A 25,181-nucleotide genomic window follows, 5' to 3' on the forward strand; every position below is an offset into this window, starting at 1 on the left:
AACTATCTTATGCAAGGCGTTACAACCTATAAATCCCGTACAATGTAGCGGTCACAACGACGCGACGCGGCGCCGCTGCACTCGTAAAATTATAAATGTCACGTAAAGAAAGTATTTCATCAAAGTGCCACTTAATTCCAGTTACATTTTGGTGCACAATAAATATTATGGGGCTACAGGAATGACTTACAAACACTGTATTAATACATGTAGTGACTGACTCTACAAAAACCTCCGAGGAGATTTGACGAGTACACTTCTATTAACATGCCTTCCAAAACACGCAAATGGTCAAAGTGGTCATCCACAACAACGATACGTTAATTAATAGATGGACAACCAAAGCGCTACTAATCTGAGTACAGTAGAAAAATAATGTATAAAAGATCCGTAAACGAACTAAAGTCGCTGACATAGCCCGACAGATTAGCAAGCTGAAGTGGCAGTGGGCAGGGCACATAGTACGCAGAACTGACGGCCGATAGGGCAGCAAGGTTCTGGAATGGAGGCCGAAAAACGCAGAAAAATAATGAAAACAGTTTAAATTAAAGTTAAAGTTCCTTTTAATCTTGAAATTCTTAGTGGAAATTTATCTATTCACTATCCCGCATGAATATGCACGCTTCCCAACTTATGCGGCAATAATTCCAGTTCAAAACAATGAATTACACTTTTATTAGAATTCTTCAATGAATAGGTGATCCCGGCGGCGACATTGTTTCACGGGGACTCATATTTTAGCCTCCTATTGTTAGTTTTTACTTATTACGGTCCGCGTATGAAGATAATAAATCCCCACAAAGGTCTGCCTGTAAACCAAATACATCAGACAGCACATTGCCTAAAAATATTAAATTATGTAAAATGTTATGGAGGTATGTTGAAGAGATCGACCAAAAAAACGTAGACCCATTTGTGAATAACATAACAAGAGAAGAGCGTTTGACTTATAAAAAACCAGCATTTTCATCCGATCCGAATCCGATAAAACATTATGCCCTAGCTGTTTTTGTACCTAAACTATTCATCATGGTATATCTGTGAAATCATTATCTCGCTCATTTAGTTCCAGTTTTAACTTGTCAAATTTATGTTGGTAATAAAAATACCTTTTGTGTCTGTCAAGTGAATTTAACTTTATTAATCTTGAACTTGATGGTTAATTCTGCCAATTAGTGACGAAAGGGCTGGCCTGGCCGTCCTGCTTGCCCAGTGGCCCGGGTCCGACAAAAAGCGGCGTTTTCGCCCCGCGTATTATTTTCGTTGGCAAAAAACGGCAATTAACAAAAGCAACATTGCGCTTTAATTGCTGCTTTATTTTGAGCGTTTTTCGCTTCTAACGTCCGCGAATATGGCCGCGTATAAATAAGCAGTCCACGCTTCCTGCTTCGGTGTTAACATTGTTTATTGTTTATCTAGCGGATATAACGCGGAGATATTTTTGCTTTTTTCACAAAAATCCGCATTTCCTAGATTATTCTGTTTAAGGGTGAATATCCCAAACACGTTTTTTACGCGGCGGAGCTGAGAATCGATGGGAGAAATGTAACTAGAGCGATGATTTTTTTTCTGTATATAGTTTATACAGCGTTTTACACGATAGCAAAGTCTTCAGGACAATAGGTAGTTATTTTATGTACTAAAAAAATTTTCAAAGACCCAAAACCTAATAGCGGTGGCGCGTCCTAACTCTATTTCTACTCATAAATTGTGTTATTCCTTCTTTCTCGGGGATTCTAGTAATTTAAAAATAGTATAGCCATAAAATACATTAAATAAGACTTCCAAATGATATGAAAGAAATGTGATATTTCATATTTTAAGTGTTTTAAATAGCCTTTCAAAACTGTCCCACGAAAAAAAGCAATTACAGTGGCTCAATTTCGACACTCTCTTACTTCTCCAAAGAAGCTTTGAGAGACGTAGAGTTCTTCTTCCCTGCATCACTCAACTGTGTCCTCCTGATCGGGCTATAAAGACTTGCGACTTGTGGTATTGTTTTTCCAGCAGACCCGTAAATATTAGTATCAGCGGCACAGGAATACAAAATTTTTCAATTTCGCTGGCAAGTGTATGAGTGAAAGCTACTTACTTAGATGCTAAACGATTATTTAACATGATTAAAGTTTGGTGTTTTGTTGTATCTGCATACAGAAATTATTGATCAGAATTATGGTTTTCTTTATAATTTGAATTTTGTAACAGTTTTTCAATTCCGGTGGCGCAATTTCGGTGGCTCCGGTGGCGAATCTATTGCCGGAATTGGTCTTATTGGCTCTGGAGCATTGTACCTAGGTCTACTAAGGTCTCAGTCATAACTACAATATCGTCAGTGAATCGAAGTTGTGTGATGTACTCGCCGTATCTTGATACTGAGCTCGGTCTAGCTCAGAAGCTTGAAAACCTCTAAGTGGGAGGTAGTGAAGACTTTAAGAGATTATGGTGTCTCCAACTCTGAACCCTCGCAGCAATCAGATAAGTTTCGAGTTCTGATCTTGGGGGAGGGCTGATATGATGAAGTTTTCATACAAATACTTCAGAAGTTGCATGTATCGACAGTCAATTTGACGCCATTAAAGAGACTGTAGCACAGCCCAGGTCTTGGCCGAATCGAAGAAGGTACAAAAAGGCCAATAATAATGACTGATTATAGTCCTCAGTCTTCTGCTTAATTTGACGCAGCATTAAATATGTACGTAGTATTACAAACGTCTTTTCGAAAATGAGGTTGTCTGGGAGACTGGATGTTTCAGGAAAAAGCTGCCTCACCTGACTCTGGACCATCGCCAACGTCCATTCCATTCCAGTCTCTAGCACCACCACCATGTCTTATTTTTTGGTTTATCGACCAATAAACATGGTGGTATTTAAGAGAACTTTAGTACTAGCATTCCATCTGATTTCATAAGCTCAGTTGTGATTTCATTATCTCCTGGTACATACCTTGTTGTTTTTAATAGGGCATTCTAATCTCACTCAAGCTAAAGTCTAGGATATCTTCGCTAAAGTGTCGGAATAATCTCGATCTTCAGCCTAATTACTAGTAGTGCTTCTTAATCTCTCCTAGCAGCTTAGGCATTTACCAAAATGGTTCTGCTATCCTCGTTATTCATGTTGGTATATTCAATTTGGTCCTCGCAAATACATACTTTCGATTTATTACAAAAAAATCGTCTCTATAATACACTTTGTATCAGCGTGAGGACTTGGATAGCTATTTATACATCGACACTAAGCAGAATCTTAAAAACAGATGAGAATAGTCCTGAAACAGCTAAAATTTCCCTAGTCTCGTAGGTTGCAATCTATTCTGCCACTCGAGATGAAAATTTGTGGGGCTTTGGAGCTGGATTGGCACTGGTCGTGGCTTAGGCTTCATCAGTCGACAGCTTTTGAGCATATTTTCTATTTCGGTGATGACTTCTTCTTCTTCCTCGGTCTCTCACTGATGAGGATCGCAACCGCAGATAGTGTTCCTTCATAGACTGCGGTCATAAGCTGTGTGGTGATCGGAGAATGCAAATGTGATTAAATTGCCTGTTCGTCTAAAAATGATTACTACATTTTGATTTTTGCAGTTCTATTAGGGTGCAGCTCAGTACGCTTTTACAGTTCTGGCATCTTTTGCTAGGCCTTCTCTCTCTATGAGGCTGGCTGGATTTAGTCCTCCGTTTCTTAATTGTACTACTTTCATCTAGCTCATTGTCGCTAGGTTTGCATAGTTTTCCGTTAAATTACCCTGTCACAAATATGTAATGTGTTAGTTCAGTAGCTGGTATAGATCTAGAAATATCTTTATACTTAATCTCCAGTTCGCATGGTCTTTAGCGAATAATTAGTTGCGTAATTCTGAGTATAGGATAGGTATGATACCATCATGAAAACTTGGCTAGCCTGGACCAATATTTTTACTTATGGAAGATAAACCTAACACCAACCTGGGGCAGTTGGTCGCCCTCCTGGGACTAGAGTTGGTTTCTGGGTTTGAGGGTCATGTATGATGTCTTTGTGATGACTCTAGAATAACGGGGCTGTTGGCGGCTAGAGCCAGAAAGTTTTGGATTTGTTCTCTATGGAGGGATTTTGCCGTTATCACCATGCTTAGCAGGCTGGTTGGTAGTTCCAGTATGGTAGTATAATACCCGGAAAGATGCTGCAGCCCACCCTCCAGTATTTTGATTCCTTAGTCGGCTATTACGACTCACGTGGGGAGATTTGATGCTTTTTTAGGGTCACAACACAGGCCTGAATATTGTTTTTAATTATAAACATCTTTACTGGATAATAATACTTAATTGATTACAAATAAATAAGTAATTTGAGACAATCTTCCGTAACATTCCGAGGTCCGCTGTATAAATAAATTTCGGTGGATTGGTTCTTAATTCCGGTGGCTCAAATACAATTTCGGTGGCTCTTGATAATTTCAAATTGACATATCTCGAGAAGTATTAATAATATTTTGATCTCTACCATATCATTGAATAATACAAGTTATTTACTATTATTTCTGCCACAAAAAAGTTTTGGAAAGTGGAAATTAAAATTCGCCACCGGAATTAGGCAAAAAACGAGTTTGTTGATATTCACCCTTAAACTAGAGTCTTGTAAAAGCTGCACGCGCTTGGAAAATATGCTCACTCATTGAAACTAATGAGAAAATGTGTGATAACACATTACATGTTTTTGCATAGTATTATATTCAGAGGTTTTTATACCTTATTCCCTTATATGTATGTACTCGTATAATCTCAGTGTGAGAGAAATATTTGAATTATACTTATTTATTCTTATTTTTGTATTTTAGGCATAATAGCTAAATAAAAAGTTGATATTGTCATCGTGTACCCTGTGTACCTATTCCTAGATTTATTAGTAAACCTTTGCCCTAATGTAATATTTACTGCCATAGATAACACAAACAGCTCTTTTCTCTTGTACAAACTTGCACACAAAGCTGAGCACTATGGTATATTATTGACTTGTAAATACGTTCGATTTTGCAACAACAACGTGTAGCCTGTCGTGCTTTAGGTTCAAACAATATTTAATTTCTGTAACAGACGCCGTCATTACTCCCGGGCTGCCAAATGTCCCGGAAAGATAAACGAAGAAAGGAAACCTCGGAGGGAGCACCTATCGTAATTGGTGAATGTCCCGGGTTCGATACCGCGCTGGGGCGATTGTGAACGGATATTTCGAGTTCGGTTTGTGTTGGAAAATATTATATCTGTGAGTTTTGTTGTAAAGTAACGTTTTAAGTGTTAGGCGAGTCTTACATAGCACCAAACGTACATACTCAAAAAGAACCTACTTTTAAAAAGAGTCAAGCTCACAGATCACAGAAACTAAAGGGAGATGTTAGAAGAGGGTGGGGCTATAGTGTCGCAGCAATATGCCCAAAAACAGAACACTTTGCTCGCGACAGCAATGATGACAGCAGTAACGTAATATGTGTAAACAGTTTACATTGCTTGCGTAGTACTAAAGATTATTCGAATGTTGAGTACCGATACCGCAGTGCACTCAATGCAATGTGTCCATGACACACACTCATCGCGACGTTTTCTTGGCATCTCTCTAGATGTCTATGGTCAAGCTAAATCTAAATAGCTTTAGTTATCCTCTTGTCATGATCATGTCCAATAGGTACACTAACTTTTGTCCCCCGCGGGATTTAAGCCCGCACCCGTTGTAGTCATCCTATAAACGAACTACCAGGCCAACATTTAAATATAACCAACAAAATACTGCCCAAGATACGTATAAATCAAAGCATTCCTTTTAGCACTAATGATTTCCACCTTGCGACCTAACTAGCTAGCTCTTATAAAAGCGAATAAAACCGGCGCGAAATAATAAGAAGTCACAGCTAAAACGCTGCAGTATGCTCACAAAGAAACAATTAGAGACGGCGACGGTATTGCATTAAACCCTCCTCGAGGGCTGAGTGCATTTCCTCGACTCGTTACTGCCACAAAGTCCCATCTGGAGGACGCAGGACGGCCTGAGAGGCGGCACCTTTGCACAGTACAAAAAACTTGAATATTTTAGTTCAAAAAGTCCCTAGCACAATCTGTTGAGCTAAGTCTAGGTCTAAATTAAAGCAGTTATAAACTTTATTTCCTATAGATGATTCTTAAATATCAGTATTTAGAATTATGGTTACGCACACTTTTCGTGGATGTCGTAAGAGGCGACTGAAATCAAGCCTATCGAACCTGTCTGGCCAGTGTGGGAGACCAAATCCCCTATTTGCATCTAGTAAATTTAGAGGGCGTCGTTCTACAGTGATAATGATATGAGCTGATAATGATGATAGAATTAGGCTACTGCAAACTAAACGATGTAAACCTTCTGCTATCAAATTCCACTGTGGCGATGCACAGGCCAACCTGCAATGAACCAAATGGGGTGGCCAGAAAAATGGCGGCCCGAGCGCCGATGTAGCGAATTAAAATAAATCGAATCGCGCGCCTTTCAGACCTTGTAATGGCTTCTTAGATCTTTGTCTTTATTTCTTACGACGCTGCGGCTGCCGCTTTTTGTGCGACTCCTGATTCTAGTTCTGTGTTGTTTAAGTAAAGATGCGACTTGATAGTATTGCAGGATGGTTTTCTTTGTTGTGAATTGGATTTTGAGTGTAAATGCCTTTTACACTTCTATTATTTGACTCGATCTCCATTATCAACTTATTCTACTCTTAAACTCTAGTCTCCCCAATTAGTTCAGTAGCAAGTTCTACCTGACTGATAGATTTTAACAAACATATTAAAAGGTAACTCATAATACAGTTTCGTGGATTATATGAATGATGTCTTACATAAATAAAACCATAATATTAAAGCTGCCTCTATAATTTCACCTAGTGGAAATTTTAATGGAATTAATTGTCCTTTTTCTCGTCCTGTAAAATAAACTGAGCTATTTTAATCCTACTTCATCAGAATACCTAAGTAACACTCGCACGTAATAAATAAAGGTAAGGCTCGAAATACTTTCCTGGTCTGGAACAAAACTACTAAATCTACTTAACCGACAATAACCCAGGCAGGTCGTTCAGCGAAATTAAGCTTAGGCTAATTATTTCTCAAGTGAAATCTGAATTTATTAAGGTGACATGACACGTGCCCTCATTTCTACCTGACAATGAGAAAATTTATAAAGGAATGAATGTTATTAAATTATTGACATCGTACAAATGGCGATACTTCAAACTTAACAATGTGGCATCTAATATAATTGTACTCCTGGATTGAGGACCCAAAAGATGCAGTAAACTGTAAATGTCACTATGTAAAAAAAATCGCTGTTGTCACAAAGCGTCGCGATTCTTAGAAACGCATTCATTATGCGGCCTTAAAATAAAATAAAAAATTCAGTATCCGCAATCGTATACAAACCGAAGCACGAATATAGCCCGGAATCTTTTCCCAAGTCATCGCCTTTAACAAAAGTTCCCCGCAACAAGTCGTTATTTTAAATAAAGTTAACACCAATAGAATTGGCAACAGTCGGAGTGTCGGGATGATATTGAATAATTCATGGCGACCGAACGAATAGCCGCCGACACAGACCGCCCACAGCCGCCAGCACAGCTTACCCAAAAAGTTTATTAAATTCTACCAAATGAAGTAAAGTCTGGTTAAGATACAGAATAATAATCGCGCGGTTAATGGGCTATTCTTAAACATTTGCATCGAACCGCAACCCCATGGTTAGTGCCTCGCCAATGAGAACTACCTAAAAACCATGCGGTTATCGCGCATGTTTTAAGTAGGCCTAAAAGTCAATAACAGAGTGCAGGAAAACAATTCAGAGAAGTAAGTATAGTATAGTGTTCTTATCTTTAGAAACATCAAACTCAGGGTAGAATTTGAATTTCGTTCGACACAAGGCTCTGACTCTGTAGGGTAATTCAAGTGCAATCTGTCATTTCAATCTATTCTATTTGTCATTTAGCTTGTTTAATCTGTGCTCAATAAAGTGCACAATATTTAAGCAGGATATGGTTGCACGCGGATTTTTAGAGAGTTAAATCTTTTGGCCAATAGAAAACGTCATAATAGTTATTATATGAACTGGGATTGGTCAATGACTTTTGAAATTAAAATCCGATGGCCTGAAAAAATCGGTTTTCCAACAAACGTCAGTTACGCGCAAGGAGGTTTAGCTATTTATCCATCGAAGTTAATAGGGGAGAAGACATAAGACTAATTTTATTATTTGCCTGCCGCGACCCGGTTTTTACGAACAATGACGATGACGAACGATGAACCAGTAACGAGGAGCACACTTAGCAATGCTTCCAGGTTGCGCCTCGGTATCAATTAAGTAACATTTTTCGTTAAGTTTACTTTATGGCCAACTAAAGGACTTTTGCCGTCTCCATGGACAAACTCGAAGTATGATAACTACAGTCATTGTCAAAATTTTGCACTGCCATTGCCGCTGGATACCATATATCGCTACTATATTCATAGATAATAGACTTTCAGTTAATCGTCAAAATTGACATTGTTTTTTAAATAACAACAAATGGTATGAATTTTTAAATGTGATATTTTAATAAAGGTAAGTCCCCAAAACAACATTTGATAGCCTATTTTCTTTCGTTGGCATCTAAGTTCCTGTTTTCTACATATATGTTACTACTACCTATTTGATAAGTAACTAAAAACTTTGTCATTTTTTCCGTGTGAACAAAAGCCCTACAATAAATCACCTATTTTTACCTAGTAGGTATACCCTACATATTTATGCTAGACGTGTTGCAAAGACAATAATAATTATTATTAGCATAGCATGCCATAGGTACTACTCGTACCTATGTACACGTGTGGAATGGCTCACATACTACCCGTTCGCGCTAAGTTTGCCGCCCTTCTGACCGACCGCACCAACAAACCACACTACCAGTAGTGTCGTGGGGAATATTTTTCCCTTCTACACTACCAAGCCAGTAGTGTCCTGGGTAATGGGTTATTTATAAGGACCATACATCTTCATTCCCATCGACACTACTCCATAACTAAACGCGCGTCCCCTCCCCCAACCGCGATTCAAGGCAATCGGTTAGTGATTAAACGCAATTAATGTGTTTTATTTTATGCAAATACACAATTCTTATCAATATTAATAAATAAAAAACATTCTAAATATAGTTTGTTATAGTTATAGACGTTTCCCTTCGAGTGACGTCATATCGCCAGCGGCAAACTTAAAGCGAATGGATAGTAATTAAGCTGTAAATACCTATACCCTTGAGCCATGTGCGTGTGGACTGAGTTACTTAGGGCTGTTATGGATATTATGTAGTTTCGGTTATGGATACGGTTACGGATATAGGAATAATATTATACCGGTTTCGGTTACGGATATTTTTTTCGGTTCATTCATGGCCGCACACTTTACATCGAATAAATAATATAAATTTATACTAGATGGCATTATAAAGGTAAATCAGACTGTTTTGCCTTTACATATAATGCTATACAAAAACAATTAAAACTGCCTACATCCGAAACTTTTAAATCGGTTACGGTTTCGGATAACCGAAAGTTTCGGTTACGGATATCCCTGGACAGAGTGATCTTTTCAAAAAACTCATCCAACACAACCAAATTTTGAGAGGATTTAGGATATAACTGTGAAAACTTCATAGTAAGGTATTCAATTTGTGAAACCTAAACATCGAAAGCTATAACTAATTTAATAAATCTACTGTCTGGGCAGCGCAGTTCTTTCACAATTATTCAAGTTTTATTTATTCATTCATTCATTTAATTTAAAGCAAGAAGTTATGAAGAAACAAATTTTATGGCTTAACTGCTCTAACTTGCTCAAAACTAAACAAATGTACATTATAGAGCTGCTTCAATAAAACAAGGAGGTATGAATTTTTTAATATTTTTATTTTTTTTTGGCAGCCTTTACTAGGCAGATTCAGTGGAGAACCTTCTGTTCTCTATTAAACAAAATCTTTTAATTAATATTATACACACTGATTGCTTCCCTTCTTGCCAGTCTGGTGAATGCATGCGCATTAAGTAAATCAAATAAATTGTTAAAATGCTCCAGAAAAGTGGCTGTTGCAACAGATCCTGCAGGCAGCTCATCTTAAACAATATTACAAGTTTTAGTTAAGTAATCAGATATTTTGACAGCATTTCTTAAAATAAAGAAAAGGGAGAAGAAACTAAGAAGATAATAATTTGATAGATAATTTATCCAAACAATATATTGGGCACTAGCGGCCGCCCGCGACTTTGTATGCGTGGATCCTGTTTTACCCCTATAGCCTATAATGTTATTCTGTGTTATAAAAAATAATACTGTATGGTTTCATTAAAATCCGTTCAGTAGTTTTTGCGTGAAAGAGTAACAAACTCAAACATCCATACGGACATCCAGACATCCAAACTTTCGCATTTATAATATTAGTAGGATGTTATTATGACGTTTATACAATAATACTATAAAGTTTCAACAAAATCCCTTCAGTAGTTTTTGCGTGAAAGAGTAACATTCATAATACTCTTTTAATTTAATTTTAATTTGTACACCGCAAAGGTAAGACATGTTGATACCATTTTAAATGCTGACTTAACACCTTATGTAGGTACCTACACATGTTTGAACAAAATGTATCTTTATCTTTATACTCGCATAAACATTCACACACACTTTCGCATTTAAATAATATTATGTAAGATATTAAACCTTGGATTCCAGAGAAATTATTGTATTTCCCCGCAAAGAGGTTTCCTGTTTCAATATATGACAAAGCTCCTGAAATTGGCCTTTGTTAAGCCTGTAACGTTGCCTGAACAGAAGCTCTGGCATGTCTTCAAAATTTTCTTCATATATTCTGGCTAATTCTCGCATTTTCCGCCTTCTCCGCAATTCTTCCCTGTGGGCAGCCCACAAGAAATGTAAAGTATTCATTTCGTTAGATTTTGTATCAAATAGTAGGATAGGGCTATTTGAAAAATAGCATCTGACAGTTTTGGTGGTAAAAAAAATATGATAGAAATAAAACCTTGACATTGGCAGCGGGGCGCCACCGTCAATACCGGATCGCTGGTTCCGATTTTTGCCATGTTGGAAACTATACAGGGTGTTAGGTAAATGGGTATATGAGCCGACACTAGCCCATGTTAACATGGTCATATAAATGGTATGGTGAAGTCAGAAATTTGATATCATCATTTTATTGTTTTTAATTTTCATACAAAATAAATTTTATAAAATCCGATTTGTATGAAAATTAAAATAATTAAAATGAAGATATCAATTTTCTGACTTCACCATACCATTTATATGACCATGTTAACATGGGCTAGTGTCGGCTCATATACCCATTTACCTAACACCCTGTATAGTTGAACGACGGTAGCGCCCCCTTATCAATGAGTTTGGTGGGACAGTTCAGTTTAGGCATAGAGTTTAGGTCATCTTTAAGATGTTTTTATATGTCATTGGATTGGAGGGAGGAATGATTGATGAAAGTTTACATTAGAGCTATAAAATAATAATTTAGTTATGTAAAGACAGCCTAATATAAGTCCCTCTGTTAAAATTACATAATATATTTACTTTAATGAAGACATTTTTATATATAGTTATATCTATACTAATATTATAAAGCTGAAGAGTTTGTTTGTTTGTTTGTTTGTTTGTTTGTTTGTTTGGTTGAACGCGCTAATCTCAGGAACTACTGGACCGATTTGAAAAATTATTTTTGTGTTGGATAGCCCGTTAGTTCCTGAAGGCTTTAGGCTATTTATCATCACGCTAAGACCAATAGGAGCGGAGCACCAATCAAGAATATTTCAAATCAATGAATTTTTACCTTTTGAGAGCTGATGCTGCGTAAACGGTTAAAGTTTCGCAAAAATCATGTATGACAGGATTGTTCCCCTTTAAAAGCTCTTTAAAAAAGTCCGCGGTAGCATATGTCTATCTTTTAAGGTTGGCTCATAGTAACCATTTTTATGCAAAAAAAAATCTGTTTTAAAATAATGCATTATTTGCGAAGGTGTTTTTATAAACATGATATTAATCCTTATCCAAATAAATAAATTATTCACCACAAGTATTTAATTTTAAACATTCTTGCCCTTAACACCATTCGATTTCAATAAATATCTTAGGAGATATCCCAGTTTTAAAATCACATCGCAACAAAATAATGATCAAGTAGGTACTACGCGCGCTACTGATGGATCAATGCACAGCCTAAACCGCTGATCGTAAAGACCTGAAACTTGGACGGTGTGTTCTTTGTATGACGTAAGCATCTGATAAGAAAGGATTTTCCAAAATTCTACCCCTAAGGAGGTAAAAAGGAGGGGCAAAGTTATGTTAACCTAACCCTACTATGTTAAAAAGGGGTAGAAAGTTATTTTAGTGGTGATTTGCTTCAAAGTTGATATTAATTACTCATTAGTGCATTTTTTTACAATCATGACGTCATGTTAACGACTACCATACTCTAGGGGCCTCCACTTAACCTCGGAGTGGGTGCCCGCTGCGTGCGCTCGCCCAACAATGCATAGTAATGCATGAAAGTCATGCCGCGGGCACCTGCTTGCGCTGTATACATAAACTCATTTTCGCGCGAGAGTTTTGGCGGAGGCCCTTGAGGTAGCGGGAGTAGTCTTGAGGAAAAGCTCCTTCTCCCACGGCCAGTGGCATGCTGGAAGCTTGGTGATTCTAGCACCCGTAGGAAAATATAAAAAAAAAGTTTACCAATAATACTGCGGTAGGTGTAGTTTTCGATTTCGTTGTAAAAAAATAATACCACCGAGTAACTTTCACCGGATCAAAGGCCGAGCTGCATATTCATAAAATATAAGAAAAAAATATTTTCATGTTTATTTAACCTGATTTTTATATTTTAAAAGTATTTAAACATTTAGATAATAACGTTAAAACATTTAAAAATAATCGTATGAGAACGTTTTCGACTTCTCCACGGACGAAGTCGCGGGCAAAAGCTATTTGTAAAATAATTAGACTAAATTATTAAAAGTGCCTACCCAAAGTCATTATTCCACGCGGACGAAGTCGCGGGCACAGCTAGTTTAATAAATAACACTGTGATTAAATCTGGATTTATCTGTAATTTACAATAAAGTGAATTTTAAAAACAAACTAATACAAAAACCATAAAGAAAATCGTATCATTTTCGGTCTTATTTAAAACATTACACTAATTGTCAAAAATGACAAATAAAAAAAACTATACGAATTCGAGCTAATTATTTTCATTGTAAATGGTTAAATCTTTAAATGGTTTTCAGATTATGCACCAAATCAAATGAACACAGTAAATAATGACAATAATTTAATCTAGGTGGAGAGATGTGGGTGTGCGAGGGAAGGGGTCAATCTTAATGTTAGATTTTATCAAATACTCAATACTCAATACGTTTATTGCTTCCATAATAGTAATATAGGTGTTACAATGTGATAATACAGTTAAAAACTGTTGTAAAGCCTTTGAAAATGACGAAAAGAGATATTAGCCCAGACCAACATTTATCGTGCCTTTCTAAGCATGGGTTATAATACTTATACTAGCTTTCCGCCCGCGGCTTCGCCCGCGTGGAATTTTGTCTGTCACCGAAATACATTACCGTGCGCGTCCCTGTTTCAAAAACCGGGATAAAAACTATCTATGTCCTTTCCCGGGAGTTAAACTATCTCTATGCCAAATTTCATCAAAATCGGTTGAAAGCAAGACAGACAGATTCCTTTTGCATTTATAATATTGGTATGGGTAGTATAAATTTATAGCAGTAAAACTAAGACACAAATCATTTTAGGCACTCTTACACAATTACGACAGCTTCTAGCTGCAACTGATTTCTACATACACACATACACGGTACTGCTCGAGCAGTTGTGACTACTTCGGCACGGTGAAATTTCAGTTGCCAGGTATATTTTATACTGACTGCTCGAGCAAATATTACAAAGTAGCAGTGGTTCCTCTTCCTCAAAATCAATGTTGCTACTGATTTGAATGAAAATGAAATTGTGACCTGTTGAGCAGTTTCACTACCAACTACTCCAGCAGTTACCTATCAATGGTAGATTCAAGCTGTTGACTGGCTGCAAAAGCGGTCCGTGCCTTTATGTTGACCACTGGCTAATTGCTCGAACTGTCCGTGTATGGCGGGCCCAAACAGACTAATTTTTGCGCATGATAATTTATTATATGAAAGTTCTGTAGCTCTACCATAAGTTTAACCTTACCAAGTGCGTACAAAATGTATGGCAGATTGCACAGCGCCCCTAGCGGTGAACGGCAGAAGTTTGTGTAAGTTACAGTTAGTAGCAGCTAGTGGTAAAGTTTTTTTGCAGTTTTACAAAACACTCCATCCACTATGTCATCCACTCCATCCAGTAGGTACCTATCCATATTTCTGCTTACAAATCCAGACAAGTGTAATAAGTTATATTATGGTAAATTTATGTTCAAATTTAAGCAAAAAGCATTCTGTGTTTATAAAATATGTTTATTTGCACCTAGTTTATCAATCACCATGTTATTTCCATGCTTTCTATCCAGTCGACTGCTCTAACGACAAGGGTGGGCAGTCGTTGAGATGACAGCGCGAAAATCGTCGGCATCCACTAATTATGACCCTTATGTACCACTATATTGACAAAGTTCTCCGTCTTCGTACGCGATATTGGAAATTTGGCATCTACCATCGGCTGATCTGACATTAGGCGTAGTCTGGCTTTGATATTCAATTTTCAACTGTATTACCTTGACAATCAGTTCAAAATTGATTACTAGAAAATTATTTGACAGACGATTTCTACTCTCGACAAATGCATTTGAATTAGCCCACTGACTTGTAGAGCATGCATAAAAAAACTATTTGCCTCTACTACTGGATATAGCCTAATCCATAAAACGCTGTAAATAGCGACAGTTCACCACATCAGTACCTATTCCCATAAAGAAATGCGCGCATTTCTTTCTAGTATTCGATGCGCTGGCTGTCCTCGCTGGTCTACCCCGTGACCCTGGAGTGGGGGGCAACCAGGAGGGGGTATCTTCGCGAGTTACCCCTTTAACTATGCATGTTTTAATCTGCACCGCGTTTTACAATTTTCGTGTTTTTGCCGCGAATAAGCGGATTTATTGTGGAGATACCAATAGCTTGCCCTTCGTCAAGGACAGGAAATAAACAGTGGGTTCACTGCACGGCTAAATTTTTAAACCTTTGTTTGTCACCTGTCATCCGCTTTGCAATGGAGGGAAGTCGAACCTTAATTTCGAACTCCTCCTATGTTCTTCTGATTAATTTCGTTGCGGGTCCAATGACAGTTTAACTTTCCCCCGGGACAAACTTGACCTTCATTGGTTGGGTTTTTGTGGCGGTCAAGCTGTAGATCCTGGCTACACAGGAGTTGCAGTGGTGGGAACGAGAGGTGGGAATAGTCCCGTGCACGGCTAAATTCAAGCCACAAGAAGTTATTTTATGCCATTATTCATTTGTCTACATTTTTTTATTACGCTTCTAATTTTTACGCTTAACGAGTAAAGGGTCTTTTTGAGTACATCTTGTCCACTAAACGTGACGAAGGACGTAAATATCTAATGTTTTTAGAACTAAAATTTTGATCACATCAAAATTAGTATGAATCAATACCGTCGACTACATGTTCACTAAACATCATCTTTAAAATATATTATAAGTATGTAACCTATCATTAACTATTGTAGAGTTCAAAAAACGATGGGTCCTTCTGTTACTTATTAGTTTGTGATCAAAGAGCTTACAGACTTAACTTAGACTACGATGTTAAAGTTTAGGAAACTTAAGTGGTTGGTCTGTCTGTATAAAGTATCTATATCCGTTCTATACCTACGTTTGAAAGTCTGAAAAGTTCACACGTTTCAGTTTGAGGCAGTACAAGGCTAAAATTAATCATTGCGGATTTCAAATACTATTGTGTCGGCTGCAATGATGAATAATTGTTTCGAGCGTTATCGGCGTCTATTGGTATGTATAAAAAAATATAATTACTATGTCTCTTCTGCTACTAAACAAATTTTACCTCTACCAGATAAGACAAATTACAAAAACAAAATTTTGAAAACTTTAAAAAAAAAATTCAAATTCCTAAACATTAGTTATACCTATCTCCCATGATTTAAGCTATTATTAAGTTAGTCACGAGAATTTAGGGAGTTTAACAAGTCCACACATTAACACTTAAGTGTTTTTGAAGAAGTATGCTCCTGCCGCGGCAATATTTTCCTAGCAGCTATTTGGGCCAGAAGTTTTCTGCCTTATCCTGTTTGGGATAGAGTACATTTTGTGTTGTGGCGAGATATATAAATAATTCATTGGGCAGCAGGACCGCGTATTAACACGGGTATGCTGAGGCCGTCCGTCTTTTAGTTAGTGTTAAGCTCTGAAAATATTAACATAACTAGTTTTTTGCGATGGCCGCGTGTCCTGGCGCTTGGCGTTGGCAAAATGCTCGATAGAACTGCGGGTATTTTTCTTCAATTGCCAATGGACAATGTTTACGATGATTTGCCGATGAGTGTGGCATTATAATCTTGATCATGGACTCTGTTTGTTAAGTCATAGTTAATGTGGTATGGTTATCCGTTATAAAATGAAAAAGACAGATCGATTTGCGGATCAGGTACAACAAAATGACCATAATGTGTGAGTTTAAGGAGTGCTGAGGCGCGAGCTAAGTTGTTTTTATTACGAGTATTTACCCACTGTCGCGCTCACGAGTCAGTCAAGTTGCTGAAAAACCTCGTGGCCATTCTTTCACATACGTACTAATAGATGCCTACGTATTAATATGGATTTTATTAGAAAGAAAAATCACCTCAAACTTTGTGGGCAAAACCTTACACCAATAACGACTTTAAAAATTTTTTCAGGAAATCAAACTTGCAATAAACTACCTGGGACTATCTGAAATAAACGACAAAGATGGAATTCACAGAACAATCAATCACACGCGTGCAGTTTTAATCGAACGCAGCCAGTCGATCCCATCACTCATAAGAATTCAACTGAAAAAGAAAACACGAAACGCTAACCAATATTTCAGCTAAAACATCGAGTTTCCGTAGAACACAAAAATATACAGCCATAGGGCTGTCGCTGCTCCAGTAAGCTATTTGTCTTAATCGAGAGTTGAAATAATTGAAATCAACTTATAATGAGGGTTTTCGCGAATGAAAGATCCGCTAGATGGCGGGACGTGGATGTGGGGTCTGACTGCTGCGTGATTGGTGGATTTTGACATATCTGTCAATGTCATGTGAAAAATAACCAATCAATCAAATGCTGCATTTGGACCTCGCGTCTACGTATTGCCATCTGGCGGATTTTTCATTCGCGAAAACCCTCATTAACTGAAGTTCTCATACTAAACGTACCTAGCACGTTACACGTGTCTCATGCTCACTAGGGTAACAGCTAAAAATAATGGCTGAAAACTTGACCTGTAAATGTAATGACGGACAGATTGACGTACATAGGATAGGGGATCCTGACGGCACAGCACATTTAGCGCCACAGATTCCTTGCTGCATGCATTCCTTGAATCTTGCTAAACTGTTTATCGCTGACTAATCCATTGCATTTTCAACCGACTTCAAAAAAGGAGGAGGTTCTCAATTCGACCCGTATGTTTTTTTTTTTTTCTATGTTTGTTACGCGATAACTCCGCCAATTATGAACCGATTTGAACAAGTCTTTTTTCGGCGTATAGGTAATATCTCAAGGGTGGTCCCATTTAAATTAATTAATAGAAAAAACAACCCCCAAGGGTGGAAAATTGGGGATGAACTTTTTTATACGCAATATCTCCGCCGATTATAAATCAATTTGAACGATTATTTTTTTGTTGAATATGTATTATCAAAAGGGTGGTTTCATGCGAATTTGAAGAAAATATTTCACCCCCAAGGGTGGAAAATTGGGGATGAACTTTTTTATACGCAATATTTTTAATTTTTAGTTTTTTTTTTGTGTTCACGCATTTGAAGTCGGTTTTATTTTTTTTAAAAGTTAATTATTATTATATACCTAAATGACAACCTCATATTATTATGTGAGAGATTTACTTTTGCCATCATCAACACTTTACAGTCCACTGCTTCAGTGGACTCCACTTCTGATAACGTCGAGTGTATTTATTTGATATACCATTGCATAATTCCGGATATTACAGACTAGCTGTGCCCCGCGGTAAAACGTAGCCTACTTATGTGTTAATCCAGGGTGTCAGCTAACTTCATACCAAATCTTACTAAAATCGCTCCAGCCGTTTAGAGGTGAAGAAGTAACAAACATAAACACTCACAAACTTTCGCCTTTATAATATTAGTGTGATAATATTCGAATGCTGTCAGACTCTAGTTCCGGACACTGGCAGCCCTGCAGCACTATTCGATTGGCACTCATGGACGCTCTGTTTATCGCCCCCATAAAAGTGCTGGCGGCAGCGCCGGGTGACGCGCCATAGACCAGCCATACACTGGAGTTATGGCCGCCATCCATTGTCTATGGATGTCACTGCGGTTTTACTCTTCAGTTTCCAGGTAGAGTTAACGCCTTTAGATTATAGTGAAGTTTTAAAGAGGTTATTGTAGAGCTTTATCAGTAGTACCTACAGTTATAAGATTATGTTTAATGGGGTAAGTATCATATTCTAAGTATTATTATTAATACCTACTAAACAATAATTGGTACACAAGCCCTAAGCTAAAAGTTGGCCAAGTCACTGGAAGACTCAAATCTCCAACTTTATTTATTTTACCATTTATAGTAAGCCGGCAAATACGAATATAAATATTGATAATAAGACAATATGTCTTACGAAACTCGTGATTTATTTTCGATAACTTTGTCTTCCTCACTTTTATACAAGAATTTTATCAGATTTCCTCAAACGTGATAATTAAGCTGAACAATGAATCGTTCGTTCACTATCGTTTTTGCCGTAAGATAATTACAACACAGTCATACAAGGGAGAGACGCAGTAAGTTTACTCACAAAAAGTTAATTTTTAATATACGTCGACTAGTGAAGTGAAACCATGACAATTATTGACGTAAGTACATATGTATATTAGAATTGAAAAGCTATGGATTGGTAGGACACATTACCTTGAACAACGCCTGAAGTATATAATATTTTCAAATTTTAACATAAATTCAAATTCAAATCTTTTCACGTCTTAAATAGCTTACACTACCATCACTTCGGGACAACATACGGGCTGATGGCTATTCAATCCTAATAAAATCATTACCACTACACACATTATTGCAAACGTCAATAAGGTCCTTATTGACGTTTGCATGAGCCATGAAAAATATCCTGTGGATTCTCAAGCTGTAGTACCAATCTCAAACTCAGACTGCTGCTTATACTTCTTCTATAGCACAATTTAACCGGAGGGCGCGACACAATTAAAAACGGAGTAACGAGCAAACACACTCGAGTATCATAATTACAGAACATACAATAATTATAAGGCAATGTATTCGTTTGCTGAAACTGTCTGGCGAAAGATGGGTGACTTGTGATGTTAATTAATGTTTTATTAGTTAATACTATGGTTCTTTTTTTGAGACAGAATAAATCGGCAGAAATGTAATAGAAGGCCATCAATGTCATGAGTCTTGGTGTCGTTTGCTCATAGTGGAGAAATCGAGGGCTTTTTAACACAGTTTTGGATATTGCACTCTACTTATAACTAATCTACTGATAAATCAATCAATCATAAGTTACCAGAATTATATAATTAGCTGATTGCAATTATGTTATTATTATATAAAATGCTGCCTACAAGTCCCACCTACATACACGACCTTCCCAATTAGGATATCGTCAATTTCCCGGAAGATTCTAAATTTGTATGAAACAAAGCACTTACCATATAAATTGTTTAACAAATGGACCGGCGCTCCACAATACATCAATTGCTTTCACCAAAACATATAAACTAATAACGATCATTGTCCCGATAGTTTTCTCGGCAAACGGGCTAATAGCGAAGAGCTTCGACCAACATCTAAAGAAGCTCTCGCTGGATGGTTGGCTCAAGGGTCAGATACAAAAGGCGGTGAGTACAGCACGCATTGTCCGGAGGTTCCTCAGTCTATGACCCTGACCACCGGTAGCTGGGATTAACTAGTTATAAGTCTTTTTTTATAATGTGTTTTTATTTTTGTAATTTACATTGTAAAAAATATTTAAAATTAAAAAAAATATGAATAAAGAAATAATAATTGTTGACAAACTGGAAGCCTTATTTTCATCAGCCCTAAAATTCCACCGGACCAAGGTGAACCGTGTGTATAAAACATCCCCACGTGTACACACTTCAAATCTGTATATATGAACAAACTAAATCATTATTCAGTTTAGTAGAAAAACATGTGTGTTATAATAATATAGTTAGGAAACTAATACAACAGAAACAAATTGTATCTCTTTGAAGATAAGCTTGGGTAGTCAAAGCAATGTAAATAGATCTTAGATCAAAGACCCAGGAAAATTATTGCCAACTTAATTTTAGATGATCATTATTTGCGCTATAATGTTAAGAACAGCAACAATTAACTCGACATAACTCTTCATGAACGAAGGGAAATTAATAGACTTATGATTAATGTCAGCTCGAAATATTAAGACCGGGGCTTCAATCTCAGCGACTTGATAATTTTTTTTAAAAATTAATGTACATATCGCATATTCTTGACATTAAATAACCCTCCTTTTGGCGCAGTCGGGTAACAAACACCAAGTCAGACGTCATCAGAAGTTAGGTATGTAATTTATTTATTTATTTATAGAAACCAACAGGGATAAATAGAAAATATCCATACTAATATTTTAAAGAGGTAAAGTTTGTGTGTTTGTATATATTTGTTAAATTGTAAGGGGTAATCTCGGGATCTACTGAACCGATTTCAAAAATTCTTTCACCAATAAAAAGCCACATTATTGCTGAGTGTATTGCAATGTAACGTCTTGCTCTCATGAGTCAATCAATACCTACCCGTTGATCCAACCTAGATAATTGACAGCATCAAAATAGAACTCTCAAGAAGCAGAAAAAAATATGTACACTTGTACAGCCATGTCATATTTACATACTTTTTTTATTTTTTATTTTTATTAATAACCTTGCAACATTTCGACCCGCTGCTATTGTGGATCCACGACAGAAGACACCTCGGCCGCCGTTTAGGGCAAAATGGCCCATTACTACGGACATACTACGAAGAAGAAACCATCACCTTCACCATCCTTTTGTTATTTGTAGCCCCATACAAAACAACGGCTCTGAATTATAGTAATAACAGCCTGCAACCTAGATTGCGAAGTACAAGAGAGGCGAAGTAAAAATGAAGCTAATCCCTCAAAAGGTTTCCAAGTTACTTAGGTTTATGTTACTCGTACTCATACTCAGTATTATAAAGATGATATTAATTGACCTATACTTACTTACTTAGTCTTTTAGAAATCTGATTTACAAAAACGACCTTTATACCATACTTTCTTTTCAAATACACTATACAGTCATGTTTTTAAATAAAAATAATAACCACAGCTAAAATCATCGAGGTCACAATATCTAAAACATGAATTAATTAAGGAATTCAATTAATCTTCCTCCGATAAATAGACCTACTATTCGGTATTTGATTCAAGTTTAATATCTAAACTGCTTCTGAATACGTTTGTATGAACTAACATGTACTATCTAAATGCATGTCAGTAAACTGAAGTGCAGCTTTAGTGAAGAGCAGTGTTTGCCTGACCACACCTTGAGTTCATGGCTTTGTGTACATGCAAGCAAGCATATACTCCAGCCTTCCGTCTCTACTTCGCAAATGATTACGTTTCTACTCGTCCCTTTCACTCATACAAGCACCTCCAGGTATATGAGAGAGACAGACAGAGTCGCGAATGTCGAATTAGTATTACAGAGTAGAACTCGTCGTCTTTAGAACGCACGAAACACGACTGTGAGAGCAGATCAAAGGAAAGCATTTCGGGATAAGACCTTAGACGACGAATGTCTTTAAGTCGCTTCAAGTGTAACACCTAAAGGTCATAGCACACTTATTAACCTGGAAAGGGATAAACATCGTATCGCCTTTCATCGCGAGGCTAGGCGTTTACGTTACGGTACGGATGGTGTGCGTTGCAGTACGGAGATTCATACAAAGAATACTAACCGCCTCGAGTTGATATGGTTACGATCCGTTTCCGGGTTGATAAGTGTGCATCGTCCTTTAAATGGCTTTTAGAAATAACGTTTTTTTTTTTTTATGCATAACAAGGCAGGTATTTGACCACAATCGCACCTGATGTTAAGATGATGATGAATTTAAATAAACAAGACGTTATTTGCAATCTTTCTTTAAACTTTTCAGATGGTTAACATTGCAACATCGAATGTCACCGCCACAGGCGTTTACATCTATAAAGAATGATACACCAAACACTACACTTCTTGTATAAAATGCGACCACAAACGCTGCGAAACTTAATCCTTCTAACTCATAAAGTAATTTTTAAACCCTACTCCTTCTACTACAGCTTTATTACAGAAAACCACCTTTATAGTCAAAGGCAAACGAAAATACCATCCACATTACTCCCATTCAGTTTGTAGGGAAATGATAGCGAGTGGATAAAGCGCCGTCTTGCAGCTTGAGTGAGAGACATTTTACACGCGTTTTACAATCAATTAAAAGCACTACGAGCACACCTGAGCCCTATTGTTTTAGCCTCGGGCATTTAGGGGACTATTCTTGAAGCATTCGACATTTTTAAGCTCTGTATTTGAAATTGCAGATATTCTGGTACATTCCACGCGTTCATCCTTCATTTGGACAGTGTGAAACTTCAAACTTTAGAGCTTTGGGCTTTATTTAAACGTGTATTTACGCCACCAAACTTTCTGTTATAAATTTAATAAATGCATCTCACTTAACATCAGGTGCGATTGCGGTCAAATAAACCTGCCTTGTTCTGCATAAAATAGGACTGCACTTTTATAAAACACCATCCACCACTTATGTATAAATTTACCCTATTTATAAGCAAATAAAGAATTTGAATTTGAAATAAATAGTGGAACGATTCTTTTATTCTAATAGTCTAGCTTTTTGCATCTATATTACGTGTAGAATGATAATATTTTAAGTATTTTTTTTTTCAATCATAAAATGTTCCTGTTTTCTTTATTTAGAAAAGGTATATGTGTGCTTACCATGAGATTAGTTTAAGTTACGAGAACTAAAATCTTCATAGATTTTTTGACGCTATCGCTAGCGAGTACACCTAACATAAACACATAGTAAGCACAATGGATGCATTTAATATTTAAGATATCGAGCGACTGCCTATTCGGGCCCCGGGTTCAAATTCGTAGAGTGTTCTGCACACCTCCTGAGAGCGTACGGCACACAAAGCGAGTATGTCAACGATTACGTCCGAATCTGCCGGCGCTTGTATGTCTATATAATAACACTCCAGAAAGTGCGATTCTGTATGTACTCGTACGAGTACATTGACAACAAACAACATAAAATATAGTAGAGTCCAAAAGCTCAGTGGACTTTAAAATGTACCTACATATTTTATAATGCACCAAAACCAACCGGACATTCAGGGTTAAAATATGAATAATCTAATCTTACTGGGAGCAAAATACTGTAATTGTGATGAATTGAAATGGTGCCATCGTTTATGTAAGACTAGCTTTCCGCCCGCAGCTTCGCCCGCGTCGAATTTTGTCTGTCACAGAAAAACTTTATCGCGCGCGTCCCTGTTTCAAAAACCGGGATAAAAACTATCCTTTGTCCTTTCCCGGGACTCAAACTATCTCTATGCCAAATTTCATCAAAATCGTTTCAGTGGTTTAGGCGTGAAAGCAAGACAGACAGAGTTACTTTCGCATTTATAATATTAGTACATATAGAAGTATAGATATTAGTATAGATTTGTTACAGGACCTAGTTTTAATCTTTTAGTTAGTCGTGTAAATACATAGTGAATGGAGGTAAATATAAATCTAATTATTAACCGATAGTGCCATTGTGCTGTGCATTGGTGACAAAATGACACGTCGATATTATCCGTTTAATCTAATACAATCAATTCAAATTACCAATAATATTATTATTATATTATAGTATTGTTTATTGCGATCGATAAATCTAATCTAATTAACTAATTAAGCAAAATAATCTAGTAGAACTGATGATATCTCAGCAAAGATATAGGAATAGTATAGAGTAAATGCTGCTAAATCAGCAATTAGTTACTATACTATTCCTTCTTATATCAATATAATCGGTGAAGATGAATATCTTATCGCCATTTGATTCCTTCTTATTGATATCGATACTATTTTTAGGTTATTCGGATATGGCACCCTTAATGAATTGCTAATCGATTTCCCGGCAACACTACAATACTGGGAATAATCCAAGGCCAATAAATTCGTTAATTGGTGGAAGCAATTAATTAGCTGGCGACAGGTCCCCGAGGTACATCCCAATTCTAGTGACTTATCAGATCAGAAATACGGCTGTAGTGGACTAAATTATAATAAGCCGCAAGATACTTGCAAGTTTAGATGTAATATAGTCAGTCACGAGCATTATTACACCTTTAAACAGCATATTATAAGACTGGCCATCTGCCGAATACGACCAGAATTAATATAACAGCATTGTCATGTGGCTTAGTTTTTGCTGTTGAGTATTTTACATTTTCGAAAGTTAATTTCCTTGAATGAGTCCTATCAAAAACTGAGTCAAACACAGAAAGTTCCTCTGCAGTACACCGAACTTGATATCAGATGTCTACCTACAGTATACAGAACAAGTAAGTATACAGATTCTGTATAAATATTATGGTAATTTATACTCTGAACGATATAAATAAACCGATCCAGATTTTAGAGCGATATCTTCAACTTGAAGTACCGTTTTCAGAGAATAGCTTCATTTACGTAAAGGATGTACTCGTATTAATATCAAGCATTTCTAATTTAAGCTTAAAATAACTTTGTTACGAAGTACCGACCCGAAATTCTCTTGGTAGATTATCTTAAGAAATTATCCTACAAGAAAGAATCCCTG

At 36.8% G+C, this 25,181-nt stretch overlaps 1 long non-coding RNA gene across 1 annotated transcript; it reads right to left on the reverse strand.

The window, feature by feature from the left end:
- Positions 1-9,893: 9,893 nt before the first annotated feature.
- Positions 9,894-11,602, reverse strand: LOC135088211 (uncharacterized). Its single transcript, XR_010260971.1, has 2 exons — positions 10,723-11,602; positions 9,894-10,118 (listed from the first exon to the last, which is right to left on the reverse strand). It is a non-coding gene; the product is annotated as an uncharacterized LOC135088211 (long non-coding RNA).
- Between the last annotated feature and the right edge of the window lie 13,579 nt (positions 11,603-25,181).

This window comes from Ostrinia nubilalis, chromosome 3 (genome assembly GCF_963855985.1).
Source record: "Ostrinia nubilalis chromosome 3, ilOstNubi1.1, whole genome shotgun sequence".
Lineage (NCBI taxonomy): Eukaryota > Metazoa > Arthropoda > Insecta > Lepidoptera > Crambidae > Ostrinia > Ostrinia nubilalis.